Genomic DNA, 21,612 nt, shown 5'->3' on the forward strand with positions numbered 1-21,612 from the left:
TTACTTCCCTGTTAGCCCCCATTGGTTCATTAATTGGCAAATATTTATTGAATAACTATTTATTACATAATAGGAACTGGGACTGCCATAGTGGACCCGACCGTCACGGCCACTGCCCTCACAAGAACTTTATGAAGTGAACCGACAAGTAAATGAGTAAAGGGAGTAGTGTGGTAATGTGGATGAGTAAGAGGTAGCTGGACAACAAGGTTGAAGAGTGATTTCTGTGACTTCTCCCTTCTAAGAAACAGAAGATAAAACATACCATTAAGTACCAGACATCCATACCAGTCAGCAGGCTTTGGGTAGCAAGTAATAGAACAACAGTAGTTTCAGTCTTAAAGCAGAAAGTTCTGTTCCAAGTTTAGTGCAACTGCTCAACAATGTCATCAAAGATACAACGTCCTTCTATCCTCTTCAGCATTCTCAGCATCTTCAGAAGACTTCATTTTCATCCCTGTTGCCTCATGGTCCCAAAACAGATGCCTTGTTACAGACATCACAACCACATCAGAAAGAAGGAGGCAACCAGAGTTGCAAGTGAGACATTCTTTCGTGTCTCTCTTTTTTTATAAGGGAGGAAAATCTTCCCCAGAAGCTTTCCCCAAATCCTATCACTTGTCTCTTTTTGGCAGAACTGGGCCATATGGATGTTCCTGACTGCAAAGGAGTCTGGAAAAGCATGGATCTGGCATTGTTGGCCTCTACTGTAGCAGGTGAACTCTACCATACTGCCAGGAAAGCAGGAGGAATGGCTATTGGACAAGCAGACAAACATGGGTGTCACAGTGGGGTACATAGTATACAGTCCCTTTGTGCCCAGACCACAGTGGAGAGAGCTACATGGTGGCAGACAAGACCGTTTATAGTGAGGTTCACAAAGGGGTTTGGGACAGAGAACTAAATCGAGACCTTTTACACAGAAAGACTTTGTGGAGCACTTGCTGGAATATTCCCAGAGTACTTTAGGATACCCCAGCTTCATACAAGATTTTGTAGCCTCTGACTAACAAGATTCTAAGCAAAAAGTGAGGCAGCCAGCAATAATGATCAGAGCAAGGTTTAAGTTTAGGGTCATTTCATGCCTTAATTAGTCCTCTCCATCTAAAGAGTCGAAGCCTCTAAATCATTCGAGGTCAGAAGCCTCCCCTGGGAATAGTTGAGTTTCAATTCAATTCCAGCTCAATGAAGCACTGAAAACAAGTGGCTGACAGTTTCTGCTTCATGGTTCCTAATAAACAATGAGAAAGCCCGTTTCCTGTTTGGGTTGGGTCCACTGGATCCTAGCCCTTAGAAGCTTTGAATTATATCACAGTGACATGCAAGAACTTGAAGGGGAAGAAAGGAAGCACAGAGGAAAGTTGGTACAGTGTCAGGAAATCTGGCTCAAGTTAAGTCCCTCAGACCACAGGACACAATGGCAGCTAGGACATGAGTCAGTGACCCAAGAACAAGCACATCTTGGGGCAATGAGCGCACATACAGGCAGGTCATAGGAGTGGCAAATCCAGTGAGGAGACCTTTCCACCTTCTGAGACCCCATGCTGGTGTCTCAACAAGAGGGGAGATTTGCGGTAGCAAGTAGCCGCACACAACACTTGAAATAAAGCCAGCCCCAGCTGAGGTGTTCAAAAGTATGAGCATGAGTATGTTCAAAAGTACACACTGGATTTCAAACATAGAAGACCAAAAAAATGAATAAATAAAATATCTCAATAATTTTGTATATTGATTAAATATTGAGATGTATACTTTGTATCCATTGGGTTCAATAAGACATATTATTAAATTAATTTCACCTTTAAAGAATTTGTTATGGGGGCGCCTGGGTGGCTCAGTGGGTTAAAGCCTCTGCCTTTGGCTCAGGTCATGATCTCGGGGTCCTGGGATCAAGCCCCGCATCGGGCTCTCTGCTCAGCAGGGAGCCTGCTTCCCCCCTCTCTCTCTGCCTGCCTCTCTGCCTACTTATGATCTCTGTCTATCAAATAAATGAAATCTTTGAAAAAAAAAAAAAAGAATTGGTTATGTGGGGGGCACCTGGGTGGCTCAGTCAGTTAAGTGTCTGCCTTCAGCTCAGGTCATGATCCCAGCGTCCTGAGATCCAGCCCGGCACTGGGCTCCCTGCTCACTGGGGAGTCTGCTTCTCCCTCTGCCTCTGCCCCTACTCACTACTTGTCCTTTCTCTCTCTCTCTCTCTCATTCTCTCTCTCTCTCTCTCTCTGTCTCATAAATAAATAAATAAATCTTTTAAAAAAATTTTTTTAATGTGGTCACGAGAAAATTTTAAATCACATACGTGACTTGCATTCATGGTCATATTCTATGTCTGTGGCACAGTGCTTGGTTAGACAATGCCCAATACTGGACGCTTAAATGTCTGCAAAGTCTCCATGGCAACTCGGATGGTGCCAAGCTGTGGAGCTCAAACTTCTAGAGAATTCATTATTCCCTGAATGAATGAATGAATGGGTAAGAAGCCTTTCCTCTACTACATTGTGGAGACAGGAATTAGCTAATTCAGCAGTGTCAATTTCAGGTAAAATTTTACACCTTTTCAGGAGTACCCACCGTAACTTGAGGATGTCATTTAAAAAAAAATAATCATAACATGCCTCCAGAGTGAGGAGACTGAGTTTCTTGTGTGTGGTATAAAGTTATCCTGAAGGCAGTACCTGGAAAGGAGCCTCAGAAATGCTCGGAGCTACCACTGGGATTAGAGGGATGCCCCCCGCTGTGCCCAAGTGCAGAATGCAGGCTCCCAGGGTGCCAGTGCTCAGCAGTCACAAGCGATGAAAACAGTGAAGCACCTGGTTATGAGGCAATAGGGAAGAGCGGGGACCATGGCAAATTGAAGATTGCACACTCCACCCCACATCCACCAAAACATTCACATTTCAGATATTTTCAAATACTATGCTAGCCAAACAAACCAGTTCGGGGGCTGGATTTCTTCCAAGGGCTCCATTTTGCGAGTTCTATGCCCAGGCACCTCTTATAAATGCTCCACAATGTTTCTCGACCAAGTGCATCCATCAGAGTAACGCGTAAGAACCTTTGAAAAACCACAACTATCCCACCCCATCCTGGGCCTCCTGAATTTTTAAAAGCTCTACTGATGATTCGCCTACATAAATGTGATTGCAAGTTCAGAAAACTCAGAGGCCAGCGGAAGCTGGATGGCTTCCTGGAGGAGATGTGATTCTGCCCTAGTTCTGACACATTTTCTCCCTGGCTCATTGGGACTTGGCTCTGGAAGCTTGTTTGGGTTCCTCCTGTGTCCCCTGACCACCACCCTTTCTAGAACCACTGCTAGAGTCCACAGAAATGACATTCTCAATAAGGAGCCATGTTTTGGTGGACCCTGAGGTTAACCTCATGGACAGGGTACTCAGGAGATGGTCAGGGGCAGAAGAAAGTGCCTGTGGCAGAAAATCGATTATCTTTAAATGACCAAAGCTTACCTATGCTGAGTCAGGCCACGATAGCCACTGTCTCCCATCTCACTGCCACCTCTCCCACAGGCAAGGCGATGGTACAGAGCTGGTCTTAACCCACCTTCATCGGCTGCTACGTGGTTGCTCCTTTCCACCTCCCTATAAGGATGGCCTAAAAATAGCTAACTGGGGTTTACATGGACACAAAAAGGCCCAAAGAAAGGTAGCATTGTCCGTCCCCAGGCCCTGCCCTCCCCACCTCCGTGATTACACCCCTCCGCTCACTGTGTGAGGCAGGTTTGTGCTTCTCTTTCTTCTGGGGGCATCCCACAATGTCCACACCTGCCCCGCCTTGCCTGTCTCTCACCTTCACATTCCTCATGGAAAGTATCCTTCACCTTCAGCTCTGCCCCTCGGTGCCTATCACAGGGTCCCGAAGGGCTCCCAGACACAGGCGTCAGAAGCCCCTTCTTCAGCATCCTGGATCTGATAGGTCAGTACCCTTGCCAGACTGGTCAAAGTTTCCCAGTGCCACACTGGTGTGTATTTGGCCACAAGACCAGTGCAGACTTTGTGTGCTTAATGCTGGTTGTAATTTAATGTAAAGCGTTATTTCCTTCCAGGCTACGAGGTGGGATCTACGGCCCCAGGACTCAGTGTTAGGTGCGTGCCCTTAGCATCAGAATCCGGGCAGTCACACCTGGACCCGATAGGGCCAACACCTGAGTGATCTGAGCGGTAGGGGGGCCCGAAGATGCCTTCGCCAGCCACTGCTCAGGCTATCTAAAATATCTCCCTGATTTCCCAGTGAAAGAGCATTATATTGTGACAGCTGCAACTCATTAAGATCTCAGATAGTAAAAACGTGGTGGAAATCCTTTCTCTGGTTTCTTCCTGCCTAATAGCCAGTATAAGAACAAATCGTATAGGAAAGGGATTCTAGAAAAATGTGTTCTGATGGGTGACTCCAAGGAAGGCGGTCATCTAGAACTCGGGGAGCTGTTGTGCAAAGGAAGGGAAAGAGGTGGGGGGGTGGGAGCGGGGAGGGGGAAAAGGGACATACATGAGGAAGCCAAGGACAACGGATGATTAAAACCCATTCCCTGCCAAGGACATCGCAGTGAAGGGAGAAGCCAACAGGCAGGGACCCTTCAGATGCGTGTCTGCATCTGCAGGGCAGGATGTGGGCTCTCCTCTATGCTGTTAGAATAGGGTTACTTCCTCTTCCCAGAATCCCGAAATCCCAGCTTGCCTGTCCTAATGGCCATTTGTTGTTTTTTATCTTCCCCACATCCTTCCTACCTTGTTCTGGTAACAGCACCTCCCTTCCCTTAAGAGATCTGCTCCTTCCCACTCATGGGGATCTCTTGGGGATGCCTCACTACCTCACTACCCTCCCTACTCCCAGGCACCATGGGGTGGAGCCCCTCAGATCTGGCCAATCAGAGTACTCCAATCCCCGGGTCATAGGCATTGTCCCAAGGCATAGCCTCCTGACCCAAACCGAGCCGATCAGATTCTCCCCTGCAGGACTTTGCAATCTGAGCAGACTTTCCAGGGTAGACGGAAGTTCGAGCTGCGTCTGACGACAGTTTTGTGGAGAAAGGCCATATTAACACCCAAAGCTGTCTGGACTTCTTCCCCTGGCCAACCCCCAAGGCCAGGTTCCTGTTACTTTCATGTAATGAGCTATCCCCATGCCTTTCCAATAAACTGGTACTTAAATGAGTTAGAATTTGTTTCTGTTGTTCTAACCAACAGCCCAAACTGATACGGAATGTTCGAGAAACACAGAAGGTCCAATAGGCAGAATCGAGGAGGGGGAGGGAGGGTGCTGAGGGAGGGCCATCCCCCTCCCCGTCTCCTTCCCCCGCACTGCCCTATCCCAGGCTGGGAATCTGATCGGACTCGCTCCGTGGGGTTAATAGTAGCTGATACGAGGCAGAACTGCAAGGCTGGGGTCCAGATTCAGAGCTCATGACTTAACCGTCAACAAAGCTTCCCCAGATGCAATCAGTGAGTTGTGCTCTTACTTTATTGACAGAGACTCTAGGCTGAACACGCGGGGAGTTTACGATCGTATCAATCCCAAGGCACACCCAGGCCCCAGAGCCCATGCCTGGGCCCAGCCCCAGCAGCCAAGGCTTGCCCGGCGCCCCTCAGGTCCCAGGTGAGCCCCGGATGGAGACTCCAGGAAGCAGACCCCAGGGAAGCCCCGGTGGCCAACCAGGGACTTACCGGTCGGCTCACCTGCGGTAGTGACTCAGCAGACACGTCTGCTTGCTTCGTCACTATTCCCGACCAGGCGGACGTGCATCCTCTGGGTCAGTGGCCGTCATCTCCTGTTCCCTTTTACCTTCTTTAAATGGAAGCCTTTATTGTTATTCTGTCCCTCCCCCGAGCTTATATAGCGCGTGTGTTGTGGACGGCACACCGATCTTTTAGCGAGGTCGTGCACACCGATCTTTTAGCGAGGTCGTGGGGGCAAATCCAGCTCCAAGGGGTAGGGGTACTCAACAGACTTCTGGTTGTCTCCCCGGCGGGAAGGAGGTATGAGCAATGGGGTATTATCTTAAGCAGGAATATTTTTGAAATTGTGTATGTGGCAAGAAGAGAGCGTGTGAGCTGGGCCGCAAAGTTACCGTCGTCTTGGTTGGGTCTGCGCCCACTTCCCACCCCTGACATTTCCGCCGCAGACCTTGAATCCCTGACCACACAGGGAGGCCCCCGAGCAAGGTTGGAACAATCACTGCACTTTGCCGCAGTGATTGATTCAGGAAGGTGGTCTGACAACAGCTACCAATTTCAATTCTTCTGGCTGGGCTGGTAGGAAAGAAACTCCTTTCTTTCTTGGTAACTCAGGAAACTGAGTGCAAGGCTAGGGTGTGAGTACCAGGCTGTCAGCGGCCATGTTCCCCCTGTGTGGAGAGAGACCATCTGAAGTAGGAGAGAATGAGTGAGGCAACAGGGAGGGAGAGAGAGAGAGTGTGTGGTGTGTGTGTGTGTGTGTGTGTGTGTGGGTGGGTGTGTGTGTTGGGGTGTGTGTGTGTGTGTTCTGGAAGGCCAAAGTGTTTGGGTCTGGTCCCTGAAGTGACCATAAATTCTGATTGCTGTGTGTCTTCCTCACCTTTGGATTCTCTGGGTTTTGCTCACCCTTTCTGCTTAAGCTAGTATAGAAAGTACAATTATTTCTTTCACCTTCAAGTCCCAACAGTCAACCAATTCTGAACATTTGAGTTGAACATTCTTTTTTTTTTTTTAAGATTTTATTTTTTTATTTGACAGACAGAGATCACAAGTAGGCAGAGAGGCAGGCAGAGAGAGAAGGGAAAGCAGGCTCCCCGCTGAGCAGAGAGCCCGATGTGGGGCTCGATCCCAGGATCCTGAGATCATGACCTGAGCCAAAGGCAGAGTCTTAAACCACTGAGCCACCCAGGCGCCCCTTGAGTTGAACATTCTTAAACCATGGCCCTTTACAATACTTTCTGGACTAATCCAGGTAAGAGATGATGGACAGAATGGCATTGGAAAGGAGAAAAGAGACTCGTTAAAGCATTTTGGGAGATAGAATTAGGATTTAGCGGGATTAAGATAAAGGGCATAGTCAAGGATGGCCATCTGGGGGGGGCACATTCCACAGAATCTAGAGGAAGGACAGATTTGTTCAAAAGGAAGGGAGTGCTAGTGGTGGCTGCTCTTCTGAGAGAGGCCCATGAGATCCTACATTTTCCTGATGACCTTGGGAGGCAGAGCTTGGCTTGGTGGGAGCAAAAGCTGGGGAGTCTTGGATTCAGGAGAGAACAGGAGGTAGGACATAGAGACAGAGGGTCAGGAAAACTTTGCTAATCTGTACAGAGTTAAAAAAAAAAAAAAAAAAAGAGGACAGCAACCAGAACTGGATGGGAGATGGGAGGGGGTTTATTTTAAATGTGGGAGACATTGGGACCAATTAGATGACTTCAGTGTTATTGCATATGCATATGTGATCTCATTTGAACCATATAACAACCCCATGAGGAAATCTTCCCATTATACAGATGTGAAAACTGGACCTTAGACCACATGAGTGTTGGAAGTCCTGTGGAATCGGTGGTAGAGTTTGGAAGAGGAGACACTTCCTTCCCTCTATACGCCCACTGCCACCCCCTCATACCATGGGCCTGAGGGTAAGAACAGCTACACATTCACCAGGTCACATAGCCAGTGTGACAGCATCTGGATTTGAACTTGGCGTCTGTAGATGTTAAGGTGCCCATGCTCACCACTTCCGGGGAGATCTTGTCACAGACTTCCGGGTTCTTTCCTGCATCCTCTCGAGCCCCATGGGTCTCCGTCCCACACCAGCACCCGCGGCCCTGCAGCAGTGCGAGGCGATGTGTCTGGGGGATGGGAGGCTGGCAGAGAACATACCAGGTCCTTCCCTTTTACTCGATGGTAAGTTATTGAAATGATGATTTTTATATTAAAAATATAGAGACATTGTTATGCAGAACTCAAGAATCACATGAATTTCTAAGACGAAACATGAGATTCTCATGAAATGTCATGCTTGCAGTTGTCAGTTTGGACTCCGACCGACTCCTGTTTAGAATATTTCAGAAGAAAACTATGAAAAACAACTGGCAAATAGGATGAAGGCTTCGAATGGAATTTCAGAATTTCCGGCCCATCCCACTCACCTTCCAGGCTCACCTAACCCCAGGCCTCACAAGAACCTCGCTTGATGCCCCCTGTACCTCCCCTCAGTGCTCCCCGCAACTGCCATGGTTCTCTTGCAGCCTGGAATGGCCGTCCCCTCCTCATTACTGGAAGCACACTCACCTTCCAGGAAGTCCTCCAGAACTGCCGTGTCTCCCCTTGGCTAAGCTCCTGAATTAAGCCAGCGTGTTCACAGTGGAGGGGCACGGTTGCATTACCCATCTGTGGTGCGGGGGTTTGTCTCACTAAGCATCTTGAGAGGACAGACTATAATCTGCTACATCTTAGTGGCCGCATACGGAGCAGGGAACAGCTTCCTGTTCCCAGGGAAGCAAAAGTACCAACAGCCACACCAGCATAGATTTGATGAAGACTCACATCTCTGATCTCATCTGAACCCCGTAACAGCCCCATGAGGAAGTCTTCCCATTCTACAGATGTGACAACTGACACTGAGAGGCTAAGGGAGTCTCACAAGACCAGGTAGGTAGGAAGTGATAGGGCCATCCTCAGGCCAGAGTCTGTGTTCTCAACCACCATGAGAAGCAGATGCTCAACAAATATTTATTGGCTTTTTCTTTTTCTTCTTTCTGTTAAATCTTAGCAGAGTACCATCAAGGGACCTTCAGAGACTCTATTCAGAACAGAAGAATCACCTAGCAAAGCCCATGCTTCATTTCTGACCCACAAAATCATTAGATACAATAAAATGGTTGTTGACTTAGGCCACTAACTTTTGGAGTAGTTTGGTGGGCCCCAACGCGAAGCTGGGACACCCTCACGAGGTCTCAAAGAGCCTCCTCCTCAGAGATGGCCTTTCGCCTTTTTTGGTAGTCTTATCACGGCATATCAGGCAAAGTTTGTGTTGAATGCCCTCCCAGCACCCCATCAGTGTCCTGTCCCAACATCCAGTGCTTCTCAAGGTCATCTGCCACACCCAAGTGTTCCTAAAGACCCCGCCAATGTCCTCCCACCTCCCTGATGCACCAAACCTCAGAATGCCTCCCAGCCCTCCTACCATCCTTCCCACAACCTGTGTTCTGATGTGTTCTCATTTTAAAGGAAGGACTTGGTGGCCCCAAGGTGAAGACTAGAAAGAGACCAACTGGAACAGCATCCCTGGGGGAGGCTTGGGGGAGGGAACCTGAGCATTCAGCAGGCCCCCTGGTATTTCTTCCCCTTCTCCCACCCATAGCCTTCTCCGCCAACCAGACAAAGACCATCAACCTCACACCAGGTGCGGGAAGATACCCACCTGCCCCACCTTCCAGCAGCAGGGTCTCATGAATACTTGCTACCTTTTTTTATTATTATTATTATTTTGAGAGAGAGAGTGCACACACATGTACACGCTCTTGAGCTGGGGGAGGGGCAGAGGGAGAGGGAGAGAGAATCCCCAGACAGACTCCTCACTGCGCACGGAACCTGTCTTGGGGCTCGATCCTACGACCTCGAGATCATGACCTGAGCTGAAATCAAGAGTCACTTAACTGCCTGAGCCACCCCAGGCACCTGTTAAATACTTACTACTTGTTAAATCTAAAAATGGCCTGACACTTTGTTTTCTTCAGCGCTACGCTATGGTATTACAGATTGCATTCTTTTTTCAGGGAGAAAAGGTGTGTTAGGACCCATAAAACATTAACATATGTAAGTGTTTTTCAGGGCCTCTCCTGAACGTCGCCCTCCACTGGGAATCCTCCCTTCTGTCCTGCTCTCCTCGTCCTGTCCTTCCCTTCCAGCTCTGATTACTAACCAAGAGCCCATTGAAACTGGGATTGCCTCCAGCACTGCCCAACTGGTTTGAATAAGCCATTAACCATATCCAAACAGGCCCTCTTAATAAAAACAAAACAACACACACAAAAAAGATCACCCTGGAGAATAAATGTCACTGTCCTATTCTGCAGCTGCCCAGAAAACTCCAGACAGCTTCCTGTTTCCCAGTTTGGAGCTCGTGCCCCAACCCAGGGCAGGTGCCCATTTCCCCAGTGGCTCTGAGAGAAGCAGAAAAGCCAGAGTCCACAGAACTGTGTCACTCTGCCTTTATCCTAAGTGGGCAGTGGCACATCCTGCCACCTTACCAGGTGGCTGGTCATCTGAAATATAAAGGTTTGTGTAAAGACCCCAAGGCTGAAGGAGAGCAAGTCCCATGTACCGACAATCACCTCCACCTACCCGAGCCTCCCCTTCCCTTGGCCAGGCCATTCCTCATCTCACTGCCCCCTCCCCCAGGCCACTCCCAACCTGGAAAGACCCCTCTCCTTCCATCTACCCCACCAAAGGCCACTTCCAGCCCCTCCCTGAAGCCTCTGCGGACCATGCAAGTGACCCTTCTTGACACCCACGCTGCAGATGGCATCGTATGTCCAGTTAGTTTCAGCTCTGGAGGCGCCCGTAAACCGGGGGAGGAAAGCAGCCTGGGGCTCATCTCCCCAGTGCGACATTTAAGTTCCTGGAGGGCACAAAGCCTGCGCCTCCCGTGTTTGCATGCGCCTCGAGCTCTAGAAAGGACAATGTGAATGGCAGACCCACGAGAAATGCTTTCTAAAGAGAGAGAAGAGAACGGGCACCAGGGGGCTGCGTCCTTTTTCAGTGCTGCACCCCGAACTGCTGGCTGCCCTTAGTAAGCCCGCGTTGGGGACAGAGAGCCTGGCAAAGAGCCCTGTTCTAGGCTCCTCTGGGACCCCAAGAACTCAGCAAGCCGGAGGGACCCCTCTTGGGAAGCAGGCTGAACTTGGGGTGGGGGGAGTGGAGGACCCCGAGCTTGAGAACCCCGAGGGGGCAGGACTGCCCTGCTGCCCGCCGCAGGTGCCCATCATCACCCCAGGCCCTCGGAATGTCACTTCTTGGCCTGGACTGGAGGGAGCTGTGCTGGGGGCGGGGCACGTCACTGCTGGAACCAGCGGCCTGAGGGACCGAACTGTCGCCAATGGCCACGCTTCTCCCCTGTCACCCCCGCCCCCCCCCCCCCCGGAGGGACCACTGTCTGCAGAGCAAGCTCTCTGGATCGAGATGGGCCTTTCTCTCTCACTGTGGTGTCGGGAACCGCGGCGGTGCTGACCGAAAATCAGCGATTAAACCTGCAGTTAAAACGTTGTGGTCTTAAAAAGTGTGTTGTAGTGTAAATCGGAACATGTGATCTCTGCCTTACAGGTGGCTGAAGGGGAACAGGTGCTGGGAGGGGAAGGTCCTGCACGGCAGGGAGGGAGGGAGGAGGAGAGGTTGTAGGGAGGAAAGGCTGTGAGGATTCAAGAAGGGAGGGACTCAGCTGGGAGGGGGAAGAGTTCCTGCTGTCGGATTAGCTGTGTGACCTGGGCTAGCACACTTCCCCTCCGGGTCTCCATTTGTTAAACTGCAAGAAAAAAAAGTTGCGGTTACAGCAGCGGTTCTCCCAGTGGCCCCAGAGCAGCAATACAGGGAACTTGTCAGAAATGCAAATTCTCCCCCCCACACACCCCACCTACTAAATAGGAAGCTCAGGGGTGAGCCCAGCAGTCTGTCTTTGAATGAGCTCTCCAGGAGATTCTGATTCATGCTGGAGTTTCAGAACTGAGGGAGGACATGATCTGGCCCATGTCTTGGAGAGAAGAGAGTGCCTACTCAGAGCAGGGCATGAGGTCATGAAGGCCCTCACCAGTGTGGTCCTCGTGTGACACTTAAGCTCCTAAGTCAACAGGCCTCACTACAATTTGCCTTAAGAAGACTTGCTCTCGGAATCCTACTTAAACCCATGGGACTTTAAAAACAGTCCTTTACACGGACCATTCCCCTCTTCCTGAAATAGCTCTTTTCTTCCGTTGACTGTCTCCTATTTGTCCCTCTGAACTTGTGTTGGTGATCACCTCTTCCAGGAAGGCCTCCTAGTACGTCTCTTCTCATGTCAGGTGTCTCCATCTGGTGCTCTTTTGGCCCTTTATAAAGATCTCTGTTACCTTTACCTGATTCCTCACCAGGCTGAGCGAAGTGTGGGCAGAAACGGTTTTATTTCTGCACATTCCGAGCCTGACACAATGGCAGTCCCAGCAGACGTCCTGGGTAAACACCACTGCAGAAGTGAGTGAAGGGAACACTTAAATCCTGGTGCCAGCGACCTGAGGACAGCGACCCAAGGGTTCAGACAATGACTTTTTATTTTCATTAACCATTGATAGTTCCATCCTCCTATTAGAAATACCCAACGGCTGTTTGATCATCAGTGCTCATCACTGTTAGTAACTCTCTACAGCATATTACATGATCCAAGCTCTTTCATCTCTTTTAGCCCATTTGAGTCAGCAGTCTGGTACATTAGGTTAGACCGGATATTGTTTTAATCCTTTTAACAGCTGAGAAAATGAGTCACAGATACTAAATGGTTTTTCATGGTTACTTATTTCTGTAAAAATAATTTATTTCGTGTCTCCCCCATGCGAGGCACTATGATAGACACGATTGAAGACATGATCCTTGTCCTTCAGAAACCTATAGTCTAGGAAAAATAAAATTTGTCCTCCAAATAAACCACGGTACAGAGAGTGTATAATAATAAATCCAGTCTTGAGTGTGTCGGTCTATTTCGGCGCTAGGAGTTTGGAGGACAGAGAAGTCAGGGGTGGCAGGGTAGCTAGGGGGGACAGCATCATGGCAGGTGCAAAAATTGCTTGAAGACTGCTTAGCCAATGCCCCCTGGGCAAACATAGCCCTAAATGCCATGCTCATCCCTTTGGATTTCTGTCTTCTAGATTTTTTGCTTACTAACCTCTCACTATCCTATTTGCTTTTTGAGGTTTTAGGGAAATTTTTAAAAAAATACTTTTTCAGATTGTTTCTGTTGCTTTCAGAAGGAAGGTTGGCCTGGAGTAGTTGGACTGGCTCTACTAGAAGCAGAAGTCTGATATGGGGTCTGGATAGAGGGGAAGGTCAGAACTTTCAAGCAGTGGAAGGACGTGAGTAGAGAAATGAATCAGGAAGTGGAGTATGGGATTCTTTGAGGGAGCAATTGTAGGGGTCACTAGAAGGGTGAGAACAGAAGAAAAAGAATTCTTTTTATTGGTTTCCTTCCCTTGCTCCAGCCAACATAAAGAATGAAAGAATTTATTGGGTTAATTCTCATATTGGTCCTTCTAAGCCTACTTAAACCCATGGGATTTCAAAAACAGGCAACATTGTCTAACTTACTTAATTGCTTCCTTGTTGGGGAGCCCTCAATTCCAACTGCCAGTTCTGCCGGGAGGAAAGGGAAGCCTAAGCCACAGACAGATTCACCCCACTTCAGAAGCAGTGAACCATTGTCCCTGCTCTCCAAGGGCCACCAGGCAGTGGGTGAGCTCAGGGATTGGAGGCCGCACGGGCCCAGGCACAAAACCAGTCAAGGGGTGTGGCCCTATGCGTGGGCCTCTGGCTGACCGCCTTCCCCGCTGTAGGTACTGAGCCCTCCCTCAGGGAAAGGCCCAGAAATGAGCCTGTCCTGACATTGCTTTCTTATGTGAGAGAAGGAAACCACTATTTGTTCAAGCTGTTGTGGTGAGGTTTTCTATCCTTTGCAAATGAAACCCTCTTAACAGTGATAGGCAGATTTCAAATGCCCGGGCCCCACATCAGAGTAAAATCCCCTCTGGCACTGGAGAGAAAACATGCTCAAGCAGTATGTTTATTGAAACTTCTGCGAGCCCAACACTGAGCTAGCTGGCTCTATGGAAATCCCCAAGGTAGCAGGCCTTGAAGGCCCTCATACCTGAGGATATAATTAATATACATGATATCTCATTATTGGATGTTAGAAAAGTCTTTAAGATAATCTAATAGTTTTTGACATTTTCTTTCCCTCTGTGGTATTCTCCCAACAAAACACCAGACAGAAACTCAGTGTATAAAACATACAATCTGGGGTGCCTGGGTGGCTCAGTGGGTTAAAGCCTCTGCCTTCGGCTCAGGTCATGATCTCAGGGTCCTGGGATCAAGCCCCGCATTGGGCTCTCCGCTCAACGGGGAGCCTGCTTCCTCCTCTCTCTCTCTGCTTGCTTGTGCTCTCTCTCTCTCTCAAATAAATGAATAAATAAAATCTTTTTTTAAAAAAAACAACATACAATCTGCTTCTTTTAAAGAGAATGGGTACCTAGAAACTACCCAATCTTTTACAATGAATGGTTGAACATTTCTGACCAGCTCTGCATTGGATTTGAGAGGTGAGGAAGCTCGGTCTCCGTGGCCGAGTGGAAGCAGCTCGTTCTCAGAGAGGCGACAGGCTTGTCACAGTGGCTGAATGACGTCTACAGCTCCGGGACCATCGTCAGGACTGTCTTCCCACAGGGATCAGAAGGAGTGGGGGAGGACAGGGAGAAGGTTACATGGACTTGCAGCCGCAAGATCTGGCACAGGAGTCCAAGGAAAGGGGAACCCGAATGAGCAGAGGCAGCTAAAGCAAGCTTCGTGGGGGAGGACCTGAGTAAGGTTATGAAATACGGATAAAGTCAAAATGGATCGGTGGTTCCATTGGCCCCCATCGGATATCGGGTAATATCTCGACACATTTTGGATGTCACAATTCAGGAGGGGTGGTGACGGCTAGCTGGTGGAGGTTAAGGATGCTGCTTAAAGTTCTACAATGTACAGAACAGTCCCCACAACCAAGAAATATCCGTCCCAAAATGCCAAACCGTGCTGACGCTGAGAATGCCTGGCATAGATGGGGGGGGGGGCGGGCGGGGGAATGGTGTGAGCCCATGCACAGAGGCAGGATGGGCCACAAGCGACTTGAAAACATAGACCGCCCTCTTCTCTGCATCCCCAGCACACACCAGATGAGTAATTAGCTGCTGGATAAATGAACGAACGCTGGCCATCCTTGAATTCTACCCTGGCTCTTTGGCAGAAAAGTCCTCTGCTCAGAATAAAGAAAGAAGTCAGCTTGGGGGGCACCTGGGTGGCTCATTTGGTTAGGCAACCGCCTTCAGCTCAGGTCATGATCCCAGAGTCCCGGGATTGAGTCCTGCATCAGGCTCCCAGCTCCGCAGGGAGTCTGCTTCTCCCTCTGACCTTCTCCTCTCTCGTGTTCTCTCTCACTTTCTCTCTCTCTCTCAAATAAATAAAACCTTAAAAAAAAAAAAAATTTAAAAGTCCGCTTGGTTGATACTTTTTTCCTGCTCTCTCCTGCCTCACCTTTTTCGTCATCCTAAATGTTTCCAGTAGGTTCCTCACTTACTCATCCTCCTCAGTTTATTATGCTCTTACACCCAGCCTTCTCTCAACACTCACCCAACCTGCTATCTGGTGGCATCCGGCTGGGTCTGGGGAGCTGGAGAAGGTGCCAGGCCTTACCCACACAGGGCAGGCAGCTGTGGGGTCCGGAAAACTGGGTGTCCATTCTCCGACCTCCCAGCTGTCCCACTTGTAAGTTCACCCGGTACCAGCATGTCCTCAGGATGGACCCTCAGGCCCCAGGGAGTCCCATCCTCTTCTGGAAGAGGCTCTCAAGTAATTGATAGGTGCCCTGGGTGCCCAGATCCACTACACATCTTTCTATGCATATCCCGAGGGGAGATATCTCCTTGAAATCTCATGGCTTCCCAGGCCTCAAGGCCATCCATTTTATTCATGCAAAGAACAGCTAGCTGGGGGAGATGCTCGGGACAACAAACAAAGGCAGGGCCAGCCCGGGCCGCAAGGTGTCTGGTTCTCAGCCAACATATCCTAGAGACAGCAAAGGATTAAACAACTGTCAGAACGGCCAAGGCCAGAACACTGTCTGCGGCTGCCTCCACCCTGCTGCCCTTTCTGTCCCGCCCAGCCCCCTCTTCTTTCTGGCTCACTCTCTCTCTCTCACTCTCTCCTTCTCTCCTTTACTCAGTATCAAAATACTTTGACAATATTTGCTATCAGTCACTGACCCTTCACTCTACTCTAGCTCCTAGTCTCATCCTATCTCTGGTTCTAGAAGAAAAAGAGAAAAGCTTTGAACTCCACAAAATTCATTCCAGGCTCTAGGGCGCAGCGGGTGGAATTTTGCGCAGCGCTTATGCTGGGGGCGGGGCACTCCTCCCTGGGATTCCTGAGATAACAGAGCACTATCGCGTCCTTCCGCGAAGCCCAGCTCTGCCTCTTCCAGATCAACTTATCCCCTTCCTCAGAGGGGAGCTATCAGGGGCAGTGGGCTCACCGGGTAGCTTGTTCGGGGGTCACATGACTGAGTCAGTGCCAAAAACCGTGTTCAAATCCAGATGTCCCCCCCACCCCCACCCATCCACAAGGGCCCTAGTAGTAACGCTGGTGAGCGCGGGGACAGGGAGTGGCAGCAAAGAGCGGAGAAGGACGCACACACGTGGACACGAGCTCCCGTGCAGAAAGCTGGCATATTTCGGGGAAGGCCTGGAATATTTCGGGGAAAGCTGGCATATTTCGAGGAATCCCCTGTACGTACCGTGAACCCAGATGCAGCGGACCTGGGCCAGGGGAGCAGGGCCTGCCCCGGAGTCCTGCTGTGCCTCCATCAGAGCCCCTGATGTGAGCCCAACACTGGCCTCTCCGACAATTTAAAGCTAGAAAAGAGAAGCAGTGACAAGAGAAAGTGGCGCGGCTTCTCAGGACGTACTTTGGAGCTAAAAGAAAGAACCACCCAAAGCCATGAAAGGGACAAATATCCTTGGGAGACAGTGATCTCTCTTCTCTTCTCCTATTGAAGCTGGATTTTAAAATAGTGTGGATACATAAATAGGTGTGGAAAACACAGTAAGAGCACATCCAAAAATATTAATATTTTTCTCTGGAGGCAGGGATGACTTTATTTCATTATTTTACATTGTTTTGTCATTTTTCTCCTTTGGCCATTTCTGGATTTTCACGTTCTTTATCATAAGCACACCTTACTTTTATAATTCTATATATGAACATACACAAGGCCTGTACCTATATATGTTTCAAAGTTAAGATAATATATCCAAAAAATGGAAGGAGGAGCTTTAAAAAGTGTAGACTGAAATTCTATGAGGACTATAAAAATATCCAAAGTCTGGAATGAACAGGATTTAGGAAAACAGCTAAGGATTCCAAATGGTTGAGTAAAGTTATGCTCAGAGAATTCAGAAAAGCAAGGAAAGACCAAGTTGGTGCCTAATGGAGGGGCTGTAATGTTAAAGCAAGAACACAAAGAAAGCAGGACTCATCAACACCTCCTCTCGAATCTTCTCCACCAGAGAAGGTTATGATCAAGTTGGAAAAGGCTGAGTAGACACAGAGAAAGAATGCAAGTCTAACATGGTCTGTTAATGAAGATTCTCAAATGCATCTGAATTCATCTGAGCTGATCAAGAGGAGGGAAGGGATTTTGGAGAAGAGGGTGGCTGGTGCCACTCTGGGGGAGGGCCGGTGCCATCCCCACTTGGGAAGAACTATGGCATAAAGGTCTCTCACATAGAAGGCTGGAAGGAGGCCTCGGGGCAGCAGAGGACTTGTGGGTCTCACTACTTCCCTCACTGCTTTGTCCTTTCCCTCACTTCCCCTCCCTCGTGATCTCTATCATCTCTGCTTGTCTCCTTAGCCTCACTCCTACAGATACAGTCTGCATGCGGCAGGGGAGATAGCTATCAGTCAGACCTCCCCTCCCTGAACCCAGCTGCCTCAGGAAAGGATTCCTCTCTTCTGGTCTCTGTAGACCAGTCCCAGGCTCTGGCCATCCTTCAGGCCTCACAGCTGAAACCGACCACTGTCACCAAGACTATGGGTTTCATAGTCAGCTAGGCCCAAGTCATGCCTGTGGCCAGGTAGGGGACCATTATCCCCAGGACAGACAAACAGCCTACAGCCACACTTGTTAAGAGAGAAAAACCAGAAAGCTCCCACCTACTCTACCTGAGATTCTATCCAGGCTCAAATATTTTGCACCTTATTATTTTAAAATAAATGTTCAAAGTATCGTTAGATTCACCAACAACAATCCTTGATGAATTCTGGAAAATAGCACACATTCTAAAAGGTGTCATATGTTTTCTTAAGGGAGGCAAGTAGTGTTTTGAAAGACCCAAAGGAAAGTCCCCAACACAGATCCTGAGTCCCCCTGAACTGCTTTTCTCCTTTGCAGGAAAGCAAAGTTGGATTAATGGTTGTCATTGTCTATTGTTCTTAGGTAAGTTCCACCAGGGCCCTTGGGCCCCTTCCAAGATATCCGTTGTGTGTCCAGTGAGGGAGGAGAGCACGAGGCACCTGCAGACCTACCGTTCAATGTGCCTTTTGTTTAGAAACCATGCCGGCTTGATTGGTACAAATACATTGATAGAAAACTTGTCTCTCAGGGTTCCAAATAGAAGTAAAAGAAGGTTGTGTTTGGATGTCATCTTGGGCTCTTAATTTCCCCCCCAAGGGACATAATAAAAGAATTCAAAACGTTCTTACTTCTGCCTCCAGGAATACTTAGTCAAAAGACAATGCTAGCCTCGGGTCAGGCCCTGGACAAGCCATTGCCCTTTCCTTCACTGTGGAGAGCATTCAGATTGCTGCCCCCCCCACCCCCACGGAGGTGGGAAGGGACCGGGCAGCAACCTCAGGCATTATAACTTACAGGGAGTAAAGGGAAATGAATCTCCTTGACCCACCTCAAACTCCTGGGTTCTCCAAACTTCCATGCATTACAACCAAAGAATTAAAAAAGACCTTGCTTGGGAGGCAGCCCTGATTCTGGCTAACAGAATAATTACAGACACAACAGACCTTTTAGTTTCATTTGATTGCCTATAAAATTATAGAATGGTGTGTTGCTTGAGATCCATGATCCAAGAGCTCTTTACTAGAATGCTACAGTCGGGGAGAAAGCATCATTGGTGTTGGACACGGCCCAGATAGTGCTGAGGTGCACTGATCGTCATTTGCAAGAGTTCCTTGTGACTGCAGGTCTCTTGGGAACCTTGTGGAAAGAAGACAGGTTAGCAGAGTGGGCATTGGGCAATCTGGAATGCTCTGCTCAATTCCCACCATCAAACAAGTCATTTGCTAGTACCAGTGCATGTCAAGGACTGTGCTAGGCTTGGGGGGCATAAAGATGAAAGACAATCTAGTGTTCAAAGTTATTTCATGGAAGGAATGATGGTCCAAACAAACAGGAGAAAATTAAGTGTAAAGTCTTGCATTTCAGTTACAAAAATTCAAATCATACAATGACTTAGAAGAGAGAGCACCTTCCTGCCCCTTTGCCCAGCCCCCTCCTCAGTCTTCCCCCAAGAAGAAGGAATAGTTATCCTACTGGTGACATCTCAAGTTGCAAACAATTGTGAAAGCACTTACAGCATCATAATATGCATCTAGAAATGATTACAACATAATAACATGGCAGGATGAGGGAATGGGAAGATGGCGTATGCATTGAGGGGACAAGGTTCATAGGAAAAAAAAACTAACTCCCCCCCCAAAATCAAATAGCATTATAAGCATGTTATGTAGAGATGTGGACAGAAAGAACAAAATAATTTAAAAGTTGAAAGTGGTTAGCTCAGAGGAGTAGGAAAATAGATGGGGTGGGCTGGACAGGAAAGGGATGTGGTACTCTTGTAAAAAGCCTGGTTATCCTTGAAAATGATGTACATGTTTTAAAATGGGTCAAATTCACCCATTTTTTTTTTACCTTGATAAAAATTTCAGCCAAATAAAAAACACTTTTGAAATATAATTTGAAATAAATATTCACAGCATAGGAGCAAACTGCAGGAACAACCCGAATGTTATCGAGAATATAAAGTGTGGTATAGCATGGAAAATGAAGGCGTTACTGCTAATTCATCGAGGTGGATAAATCCTAAAAAAAAAAATAGTAAGCAAAAACAGTGACAAATCATACATATTGCACGATGCCTCTTATGCAAAAGTCAAAGCTAATTGTTTTTAGGATATGTGCAAAGATGTACGTACACATACCCACATAGAAGTGAGGGAATGGGGGCACCTGGGTGGCTCGGTCTGACTTGATTTCGGCTCAGGTCATGATCTCAGGGTTGTGAGATCTGAGCCCCTTGTCCAGCCCTGCATTAGACTCCACACTTAGTGGGGAGCCTGCTTGAGATTCTCTCTCTCCCTCTGCCCCTCCCCCACTCAAATAAATATATATGTATTTTAAAGTGAGGGAATGATTAATAGGAAACTCAGGGCAGTAGTTATCTCTGGCAGGGAGGGACAAGGCTGTGAGCAAGGAGCTTCAAAGTTAGCTAGTAATTTTTTGTTCCTCAACTAGGTGGTGGTATCCGTGTGTGTGTGTGTGTGTGTGTGTGTGTGTGTGTGTGTGTGTCTAACCCTCATATATTTTTGTCGTCTTTTGTATGTGTTTTGTTTTTTGGGTTTTTTTTTTTTTTTTTTTTTTTTTTGACAGAGAGAGAGATCACAAGTAGGCAGAGAGGCAGGCAGAGAGAGAGGAAGGGAAGCAGGCTCCCTGCTGAGCAGATAGCCCGATGTGGGGCTGGATCCCAGGACTCCGGGATCATGACCTGAGCTGAAGGCAGAGGCTTTAACCCACTGAGCCACCCAGGCACCCCTGTGCTTTGGTTATTTAGCGCTTCATAACAAGCTATCCCAAAATTAGTGGCTTAAAACAAAGACTTATTATTTCTTATGATTATGCTTCCAGCCGGGCTCAGCCAGGGGTTTCTTCTCATTGTGGTGGTGGCGGGAGTTGCTCATGGGACTGCACTTAGCTGGAAACATGCCGGGGGCTGGGACACCTACCGCAGCCTCACTTAAATGTCGGCCCCTCAGCTGGAATGGCCAGAAAGGCTGGGTGCTGATGAGGACCCTTATGTCTACACGGCTTCTCTACATGCTATGGTCCAACCCAAGCCCCTTTATTTTTTTTTAAGATTTATTTATTTATTTGAGAGAGGGAGAGAGGTTGAGCACAGACAGGGGGAAGAGAGGAAGGGAGAGAAGGAGAGAAACTCAAGCAGACTCCCCCACTGAGCACAGAGTCTGATGCAGGGCTCGATCTCACAACCCATGAGATCATGACCTGAGCCAAAACCAAGAGTCAGGCACTCGGCCAACAGAGCCACCCAGGTGTTCTGGCCCAAACCCCTTTAAATGGCAGCTGGCTTCCAAGAGTGCAAAAGCAGAAGCTGAAAGATGTCTTAAGATCTCGGGTTGGAAGCCACAGTGTGTCAATTCCACCATCCTGTGTGGGTAAAAGCAAAGTCATAAGACCCACCCAGAGTCAAGGGAAAGAGGAATCGATCCCATCTCTTTCTAGAGAGAGTAGCTGAATAGTGCTGGAAGGGCTGGCAGTCATTTTTGAAGACAAGAGATGGCAGTAATATATCAGAGGATCTCCTGACGAGCAGGTTTTTGAAAAGTAAATGTAACAAGAAAGGCACAAGACCTATGGAGGGAACCTTAAAACAAATTAAGAGTTGATTTCATAAAAATACCAATTCTGTGTCAGTCAATATATAAAATTCATGCAATTCCATTTTGAATACTGTTATATTTTAATTGGGTAATTAAAAATTATTCGGATGATAAAATCTACAAGCCA

The sequence above is a fragment of the Enhydra lutris genome, unplaced genomic scaffold, assembly GCF_002288905.1.
Source record: "Enhydra lutris kenyoni isolate GAN:26980312 unplaced genomic scaffold, ASM228890v2 scaffoldscaffold8, whole genome shotgun sequence".
NCBI classification, from domain to species: domain Eukaryota; kingdom Metazoa; phylum Chordata; class Mammalia; order Carnivora; family Mustelidae; genus Enhydra; species Enhydra lutris.